The 10,246-nt window shown below is 36.0% G+C and overlaps 1 protein-coding gene and 1 non-coding gene across 2 annotated transcripts in view; one reads left to right on the top strand and one right to left on the bottom strand.

Annotated features, from left to right (window-relative positions):
• Positions 1-10,246, top strand: part of SP555 (SPRY domain-containing SOCS box protein SP555) — a 94,474-nt gene that overhangs the window by 64,069 nt on the left and 20,159 nt on the right. The window lies entirely within an intron of this gene.
• On the bottom strand, positions 3,693-3,764 carry TRNAY-AUA (transfer RNA tyrosine (anticodon AUA)). Its single transcript has one exon. It is a non-coding gene; the product is annotated as a tRNA-Tyr (tRNA).

Consider the following 10,246-nt stretch of genomic DNA (forward strand, 5'->3'; position numbering starts at 1 on the left):
AACTGAAAACCAATATAATCCCCAGATCATTTCCCTTTAGTGATGAGTCGAAAGAGAAAGATTTTTTTTATTAAGAAGGGAGATAAAGCTTGTATTATGTTCTATTACACTTCCTTACGCATGACATTTTATGTTACAAATAACCACAGTGAAGGTTTTAGTAAATAAATATTGTCTTTAACTGCTTTAGAACAGCTAAAATTAAAAACTGGATATCAACAAGATGAGACTGATATCAAATATCGTTAGAACGTTGTGCGTGCGAGTTACAGAATTGCACGATATATGATCGATTAGCTAAGAGCATTTATGGATAATTTTGAAATGTGGCAGTATCATGTAGAACATAGACAACTTCACTTCCTTAGACTATAAACTATATTGAAAAGTGAAAAGAAAATCTTTTTATCAAATATAAGACCCTACTTCAAGACCTACAGCAGAATTTATTGGTAAGTTTGGAGAAACAGTGACAATTGACAAGGAATCGATATTTTTCTGAAATCCTTTTAGCTTACAGCAGATAGAAGATCCTGAAAATTTATAGCTTGAATTGATAAATCTACAGAACAGCACGCCACTCAGATTCCAGCGAAATCAGGAATCGAACCGTTCGTAATGCTAAATCAGAATTTCCAAATATATTCTTTGCTTCCATATATAGCCTACTGTTTGTGCTTGAGGCAGAGTTTAATACAAGAAAGAAATGTAATTTTTTTTATTTTATTGGGTTATTTTACGACGCTATATCAACATCTAGGTTATTTAGCGTCTGAATGATGTGAAGGTGATAATGCCGGTGAAATGAGTCCGGGGTCCAGCACCGAAAGTTACCCAGCATTTGCTCGTATTGGGTTGAGGGAAAACCCCGGAAAAACCTCAACCAGGTAACTTGCCCCGACCGGGATTCGAACCCGGGCCACCTGGTTTCGCAGCCAGACTCGCTGACCGTTACTCCACAGGTGTGGACAAGAAGAAGAAATGTAATAGTACATTATACAACGTGTCTATAATGATAGTAATTAAGACGCGAATATATTTGTTTATAAAACGAGCGCAAGCGAGTTTCATAATTTTCATACGAGCGTTTTAATTACCATTATAGGCAAGTTTCATACGACTTTTTATGCTCGAACATATTTCTAACTTGAAATTATTCAGAAGTATTCATTTTATTCGCATCTGACTGAAGAGCAGAAGTGACCTTGTGCATAGTTCGTAAATTGCGAGATGAGCGCAGACGCGAAAGTATTGATTTTTTCCGAGGAACAATAATGTCATTGACCTTGATGTAATGTAGAGAATAACATGAACTAATTTTGATATAATCTGGAAATTGATTTAGAATTGAAAAACGAGATGACAAATTGAATTTATTTGAATATTATTTACAATTAACGCTAATTATTATAGTAACAGAACATAATCTTCTGCGACAGTATTGGATTTCCAGCCTCCGTGACGTTTCCCTCGTTGTTTTTCGATTGCATATCCGAGAATAATCGAAAACCTGAACATTTTAATGAATAGGTGTACTTTAATGTCATGAATTAAAGGACTGCTACCAGGTGTATAATTACTACATTTCGGCATGGTCGAGCATAAAAGCTCTTAATGTACAGAAAGAGCTCAGAATAAGTTTACTTCATTTGCCGTGACATGTAAAAAATGACTTCCTTGAATTTGTGATTGTTTGCGAATACAGACTATTACATTTCTGAGTACAGAAGAATATTCTTTAATGTATAAAAACTTGTAAATGGTCGCGTTCTATGTTTCAAATGAGACATATAATAAAAATTATTAAAAAATAGTGTAATAATAAATAAGTGTTGCAGCAGTGGCGGTTCCTCGGGGGAGGGAAGGCAGGAACGTCCTCCTCACATTTTCTTCTTTTGAAAGTAAATACCAAATAAAATATGTGCCTTGAAATTCGAGGAAGATTCGATAATTTTTAAGTTCACAGCTATAAGAAGAACTCTGTTGATCGAGTTTTAAACGACGCGCGCTCATGTGCTGTAGAAAACTGTGAGAAAGATGCGAGATTGTCTGTGTGGAGGAAAGGCATTCCATTCCTCCTCTACTGCAGTTAACACACATGACAACAGCGCACTAGCGGCCAGAGAAAGAAGCAGAGTTTTAAAGCAAGTAAATGAACGGAGAGGGAGGAGATCCTCCTCTGAATCAGCGCATGGGCGGGAAATAGAAACCGACTGGTCATGCAGCAAGCTCGCTACCGCTGCCACCTAACGATGCTGCATTCAACCAGACTATAACACATCTAGGAGGAGACACAACAAAAACAGTTTTAACGCAACGCTATGAAAGACACCATATAAACCTTTTTTTTAATTATAAATCAAAAATATTATTCATTGCACTTTATATAGGCTACTATTCATGGTTTGAAACTTTCGTGGATATCTGAAAGTTAAAGTCGGGTTTAGATAAAACAAAGAGGAAGTAGTTCTACGTAGTTGGCCCCTGAAATTCACTTCTATTCATTGTTTACTAAACAGGGCAACAGCCAAGTTGTCAGTTTTGTACAAATATATTTGAAACTGAAAGTAGGTACTCCAAACTACATCATTTTTAACATAAAAAATTAATCGGCCACCGGCAGCTTTGAACAATAATGATAGTATTACTTTACAAGAACTGACATTCTTCAAAAGCATGTGATACTGAACTTGTAAAATGTACATGTGGCAACACAGACCACGTGGGGGCAGTGTTCTCGCTTTCCTCAGATTATTTCCCATTCCCATTTCCATTTCCGTAAAACGGTTCCGGTTACGTGTTAGTAGCTAGTCTCTTCCAACACGTGTGACGCTGTAGTGTGCTCGAAAAATGCTACGAGGTTGTGAATTTCCTTGTAATTGTTAATTTGCGCAGTTATTCAACAATGAATGGAAGTGAAAATATAATATATTTTGGACAATTTAGGAAACTCAGTTTACAAGAACAGATTACTGCTATACAGAAGGGAAGGCCAACCCCAACACTACCTGGTCTTACATGTATGCATGTAGGCTAATTTGTAGCATGTTTCATTCAAGAAGGTGTCATTTCGTGCTGTTAACTACTTTCCTCCTCTTAAGAAATATGCAGGGACCGCCACTGTATTGCAGCTATGTTTGTTGTATCTTGAAAAGGTTGTATTCAGCTAGTAAATCATATAATTTCATTATGTGTGTTTAGGTACAGTCTGTCTAATATTACTATAATTATTGTACCATGCGTCATTCTGAAATTCAAATCATGGAGTAGATATCATGACCACCTGCATGAGCTGCAGAGCATACCGTGGCAGTGAACTGCTTTTGCAGCGAAATTACAAACAACCTGTAACTGCTGCGGCTGGCTCAGTCATCTTTCTCTCTTTCAAGGTTTTTTTTAGCAATTTTTGAACACGAATTGCCCATGCATGCCCATATCTGTACGTCATAGGTTCTGTGGAATATCACAATAAAATGAAGGGAAATAATGCGTCTGAGGAAACTCCAAGGCAGATATATAGAGTAACTACTAACATTTTTTTAATGAAGAACATTCTGACATATAACCTAGGCGAATATTAATCGTCAATATTTTGTTTCAAAATAATATATAATTATTCTTCGCTTTAAGGTACCGTATAGTTAAGTAATACAAATATTCGATGAAAGAGTAATGGAACGGAAAAAAATTCTCTCCGGCGCCGGGATTTGAACCCGGGTTTCCAGCTCTATGTGCTGATGCTTTATCCACTAAGCCACACCGGATACCCACCCCGGCGTCGGACAGATTGTCTCAGATTAAGTTCCAACTCTTAGGTTCCCTCTAGTGGCCGCCCTCTGCACTACGTCATAGATGTCTATGAACGTAGGACTGAAGTCCACACATGTGCTGAGGTGCACTCGTTATGAGTGACTAGTTGGCCGGGATCCGACGGACTAAGCGACGGAATAATCACGAAGTGATTTAAGACGGCGCTTATTCCGTCGGATCCCGGCCAACTAGTCACTCATAACGAGTGCACCTCAGCACATGTGTGGACTTCAGTCCTACGTTCATAGACATCTATGACGTAGTGCAGAGGGCGGCCACTAGAGGGAACCCAATAGTTGGAACTTTGGAACTTAATCTGAGACAATCTGTCCGACGCCGGGGTGGGTATCCGGTGTGGCTTAGTGGATAAAGCATCAGCACGTAGAGTTGAGGACCCGGGTTCAAATCCCGGCGCCGGAGAGAATTTTTCTCCTTTCCATTACTCTTTCATCGTATGATGACGCAGCATATCTGCATGGAAATATCAAATGTACTTCGGTACATTAAAATAATATATAAAATACAAATATTGTTTTGTATTGCCTAGTTATTCTAAAAAGGATTTACATATAGGCCTACAGCAGTGATGTCAAAGCAAGCGCATTTTTCTGACTTTGACGACGTGCGCGGGCATGAAGCGCTACTTACGGAAGGAGGAATAAGCAGCCTGTTTGGATTAAGAAAACAGTGGTGCACAAATTTCAAACGGGACGTGAAATTTTATGTCGTTATTTTTATATGGTTCCTTTCTATTTGATACAGTTTTAATAAGTTCTCTTCCCTTTATACATTGAATCAGTGCTGGTCATCCCTCTATATAGTTCGACCAAGCGGCATATACTACCTCACTCGTCGGTCTCTTTCCTTTCCGCTGTAAAGCTCTCAGGCTCTCCTGAGCTCTGAAGCGCGCGCTTGCTCCTATGGGCATCAATTGACATGCCTGGCCTACATTATACAGAGCGAACCGTAAGTAATGTCATTAATTTCAGGGGGTTATTCTTTGAGATATTTCAATTTTAAAAGTTGATTACAATTTTACTCGTTTTTGCTTCCTTTTCGAGATAAAAATTCTTTTATATGAAACATATCGTAGCATGTTTTGGGGAAGCCATTGATTTAATTCCCAATATGTTCAGCCAATTTAAGACAGCACTATACTATGAAAACAAATTATTGAAAGAATTTTAGTTTTGTCCTTTAAATCTGCAGAAATTTGATCACAACAACCTTTCGTTCCGAAAAAGAATTTTACAGTGTTACATTTGTTCGCTTCAAATTTCTGCACATGTAACGGACAGAACTTAAATTCTTTAAATCATTCATTATCATAATACACTGCTGTTTTAAATTGACTGAGCATATTGGGAATTAAATCATTGACTTTCCCAAAACATATAAAACCATTTTCATCTCGGAAAAGAAGCAAAAACGAGCAAAATTGTATTGAACTTTTTTGTTTGAAATATCTCAAAGAATAGCCCCCTGAAATTAATGACATTACTTACAGTTCACCCGGTATATTGTAATATTTGGTAGGTAGACCTACATAGGTTACAGTCAACTTGAAGCGTATGTTTTAAAATCTTGTGAAAGCTTTAGCATAATGAAACAGCCTTTGACAAATCTTTTTCAATATTGGTCAACCTTTGAAAGTTTTCTTGTACCGGGAAATAAAATAATCGTGTAGGCTACAAGCAGCTTTAGAAGTAATGTTATTTGTACCGGGACATCATTTTATTTTTGCTTCAATTTTTATTGTACCGGTACGTGAGTTTTTTAATGTACTTCACTCCCACCCCTTCTACTAAATGAATTTCCACCCAAGGCCGCATATGCAGTCAGAGTCGTCTTACGGCCACAGTATACAGTACTGAGTGAGTATAGTTTGTTCCAGAAGTACTGTATCGATTTGGTTACTTCGCTTCCCTGTTTCCAACATCCGTTTCTACTAGCCCCTCTAAAGTCTAGTGGCTGGGCTGAATTAGCGCTTTTCTGAAAACATTGCTGCCAGGAATTGTACATCTACGTAATATTATAGAACTGTTTAAAATAATTTAAATAAAAGGGCCTCGTTAAATAACTGTCACATGATTTCCTCCTTTCTACGACCCTGCGACATAACTACTTGAATGGACAGTAGACAGCAATCTGAGTAAATTTATCTGTACGAATCGGGCAGAAGTGAAGTGATTAACATACGTAAGTAACGTAGGCCTACTCTGTTATAGAGTAGCTACAGAATTATTATTTCAAGAGGTACAGGATTATGCCCCCCATGTCGACTGATGCTTTGGATTATTTCTTATGGAGTTACTGTAAAACAATTGTGTTTGTTAAACATCCTACAACAATAGAATATTTAAATAATTACATTCCAGAAACGATACATTCAATTTCAGAAGATATGTTTAAGAACGTTTTCTATAATATGCACAGAAAAGAACTGAAGCCCGTAAGAAATGAACGGCCATCATTTTCAACAATTTGTTTAAATATTCAGATTTCTTTATTATTTTTCAATTTAAATGCACTCCATATTGTACGCTAATGTGCTGTAGACAGTATATTATACATTGCATAATGAATACGTCTGCCTGTTTAGTTCAGTTAGTGAGTAAAAACAGTTATTTTTAATACTGTACTGTATTTTGAGTAAATAAAAATCTAACGAAAATTATCAAACTGAAAATCGTAATAGTTCTTAGTTTACGTAAATGGATGCACTACTTTTCTTCCCTCTTATACCTAGTGAAGTGATTTGTTTATATTTTACACTAGTATCACCAACCCCGGTTGTGGAAGGGGGGGGGGATAACACAGTGTTTTCGGTTCTCAACCGTTAATCCGAAGGTATAGCCAGGTTAATATTAGAAATGTTAGTAAAAACAAAATGATGATCCGGTATAAAATGCTCCAGTGTGTATTGTATGCTGTTTTAGATGTCATCTACCGTATTTAGGCCTATTGATCAACGGCCGAATAGAACGCATCCCTTTTTTCCTGGATATTTTTAGAGGAATATACAATTATTTTAGTGTCATATATGTCATCACTAGAGACCGACACAATATGAAGAAAATTTTGCTAAAAATGAAATTTATTCTGGCAATATATGAAAATATGAACTAAATATTTCAATGCTAAAATATCTTCGTTCCTAAACCATTATGAGCAGGTTTTCATCATTATTTAGCGCTACAAAGTAAGCCTTTAGAGATTAATAGTTTTGTCTTTATCTAATATCCTACCAATTTTTTTTTTTCGTTGTTGGTAACTCTATAGCATCTATTAGATGCTTTATGGTTGTGCTAACAGATGGAGTTACTTGTCAACAATGTGACGCTGAAACGTGTGTCAGACAACATATACAGTTAATACGAGACAGCTTTGCAAAGATTCTTAGCATTATATCCAATACTTAAAAGCTTCATTCCCCTCAAAACCAAACTATTGCTGTACACATCACTTATACGATCATACATGTCCTACGCGTCAGAAATTTGGGCTCAAACCCATCCCCGCCACATCAAGAAACTCGATGCCATCCAAAGAGCTGTGTGCAGAACCATCACAGGTGCTGATTTGTACATTACCAACGCACAACTGTACAGTGACCTGGAAATCATTTTATTCAGTGACTACGTGCAGCACTTACGTAAAAATTATTATCTTCAGAAACTACAAACACATCCTAATCCACTTATTAAACCATAATTATACATAGCATTCAGTGAACAATCAAGTAATGTTAACTTTTCTGCAAAAATCGTTGACTCTGAAAGTTTACCTACATGCCCAGCTTACCAGTCTCCGTTTCTGATGGAGAAGATGGTCACACTTCACTTACGTACTCATGTTATACTAAGCAATATTCTTGTTAAGGAAAGAGTCCATATGAATTTGTGATGACATGTGTCTTTATTGACACCACCAAATGAATAAATAAAAAATAAATAAAAAAAACATGTGTTCAGGTTACTGCCCAGCGACAGTCCTGATGTATTTTTATATTTGTGATGATTGGTTAATTAATATTAACCAGGCACACTCACAATCACACAAATTTCCAGACTCTAGACACCTAGGGAATTCCTCTTCAAGAAAAATTCACCGACAGCCGAGCCCGGGAATCGAACCCGGGACCTCCTGATCTGAAAGCCAGCATGCTGACCAACAGACCACGGAGGCAATCCCTGCCAAATAAACTACAATAAATCTCCATAATTAAAGTTTTTCCGACATCACCAAATTCTTATCTGAATGCAAAAACTATGTAACTCAATAGTTTACACTGAGGGGGGGGGGGGGAGAGGAAAAAAGTTTCTTACATTAGCTGGACTGAACACGGTTTGCAATATAACACAAGAAACTTTTTCTATATTTTCTGGCTAAAAATTACACCTTCTGTCAGTTAATACAAAGCATTGCTGTTTTGACAGCAGACTTGATGACAAAGACGGCCTGATTAGCGCAGTTGGTATAGCGCTGGCCTTCTATGCCCGAGGTTGCGGGTTCGATCCCGGGCCAAGTCGATGGCATTTAAGTGTGCTTAAATGCGACAGGCTCATGTCAGTAGATTTACTGGCATGTAAAAGAACTCCTGCGGGACAAAATTCCGGCACACTGGCGACGCTGATATAACCTCTGCAGTTGCGAGCGTCGTTAAATAAAACATAACGGTAATTTCCTAGAAGACGGGAAAAATCCAGCATGTCTGATGAAAGTTATCAAAAACGTTCTGCCAACTATGAAGTTCAAACGTCACCAAACATCATAAAATCAAAGATGGAAAATCAAATATATATATATCCATATTTTTAAAGAAGAACAAGCCCTCCAAAAAATTAAAATATATGTATTTTTTCACCTTTGATTTTTTTTTTTTTTTTTTTTTTTTTTTTGGCGTTTGGTCGCATTCGAACTTCATAGTTGGCAGTACTTTTCTGGGAGTTCTCGTCCGCACGTTACCCCCAAAAATCACTAAAACACAAAACACAATATTTTATCCCTTATCAAATAAAATTCAATTCTCATTGACGTCTTCAACGACAACCACTTCACTTACAGTATTTGACACAGGCTTTAAGGCAATCTAAATTTAAACCATTCAGGCAACAAAAGAACTAAATCAGCACTTTGTCATACAGTCAACTTCGCATAAATAAACCATGTATTTACACAAAATGACATCGTTTTCGAACACTTCTTGCACATTAACTTGTATAGAAAATTCAGTAAATAATTCCTTTAAATCATACAAAAACAGTTTTCTCCTCAACATTCAATATAATTCTTATTTACCAGCGAAAGAACTAAACCAAAATCGATACAAAATTTAATACTTTCATAAAATGACAAACTTTCAATAGCTTTAGCCATCAGACACAATATAACATCACTCACGTCAAACAACCAAGAACAACTGACAACGTCATTAACCATTCAAAATTAATGAAAATTCTAAAACAAATGACAACTATAACCAATCAAATTAAAAGAAAATCACGGCGACACCTAGTATAAAAACCTAGAACCCTAGATCATAATGTAACAGATAACTCATCGCTATGTTAAAATCGGCACCACTTTGTAGAGAACATACGTGATTCAGGAACAAGTTCAATAATTAAAATAATAACACAAGTAATGACTTATAACTAACGAATAACGAGATTCTTGAAGGGAAATATATAATAGTAGGGGCAATACAAAAGATTTAAAAACATATGTAAACAGTAAAGAAATAGTAGAAAAATTGACTTAAAATTACAAGTTAAACACATTCTTTTTTAAAGCAATAGGTAACAACAAAGAGATACTAATATCAATACACTGACTGTAGTTACAGATTAAACACATTATTTTAAAAACAAAGACGCAAAGGATCAACACTTATTTTCAGGCATTATATACATGGACCATGTCTTTGTATTGTATTTATTAACATTCCATGGTATTCATACATGCTTACAGCTAGAATATGGAACAAGTCAAAAAACTTGATACTATTATAAAATCTTAATTTATAGTGATTGTCTAGATGAAATATATACAGACGAGATTTACAATATAGTCAACTAGTACAAAGCAGTTTTAGTACCAATTTCATGAAGTGTTATTGAATGTCATGAATTCACCTATAGAATAGAAGGCGTGAGAAATTAGGCACTTCTTTAATTTGGGCCTAAATAATCTTATGTTTTGAGTTTCATTTTTTATATCGATAGGGAGGCTATTAAAAATTTTTACCGCCATATAACGCACTCCTTTTTGATAGCACGATAGTCTTGCCGATGGAGTATGAAAGTCATTTTTTGACGTGTATTTATGCTATGAACTGTTGAATTAATTACAAAGTTTTCACGATTACATACGAGAAAGATTATTAATGAAAAGATATACTTACAAGCCATGGGCATTATTTGTAGTTTTTTGA

This window comes from Periplaneta americana, chromosome 6, assembly GCF_040183065.1.
Source record: "Periplaneta americana isolate PAMFEO1 chromosome 6, P.americana_PAMFEO1_priV1, whole genome shotgun sequence".
NCBI classification, from domain to species: Eukaryota; Metazoa; Arthropoda; class Insecta; order Blattodea; family Blattidae; genus Periplaneta; species Periplaneta americana.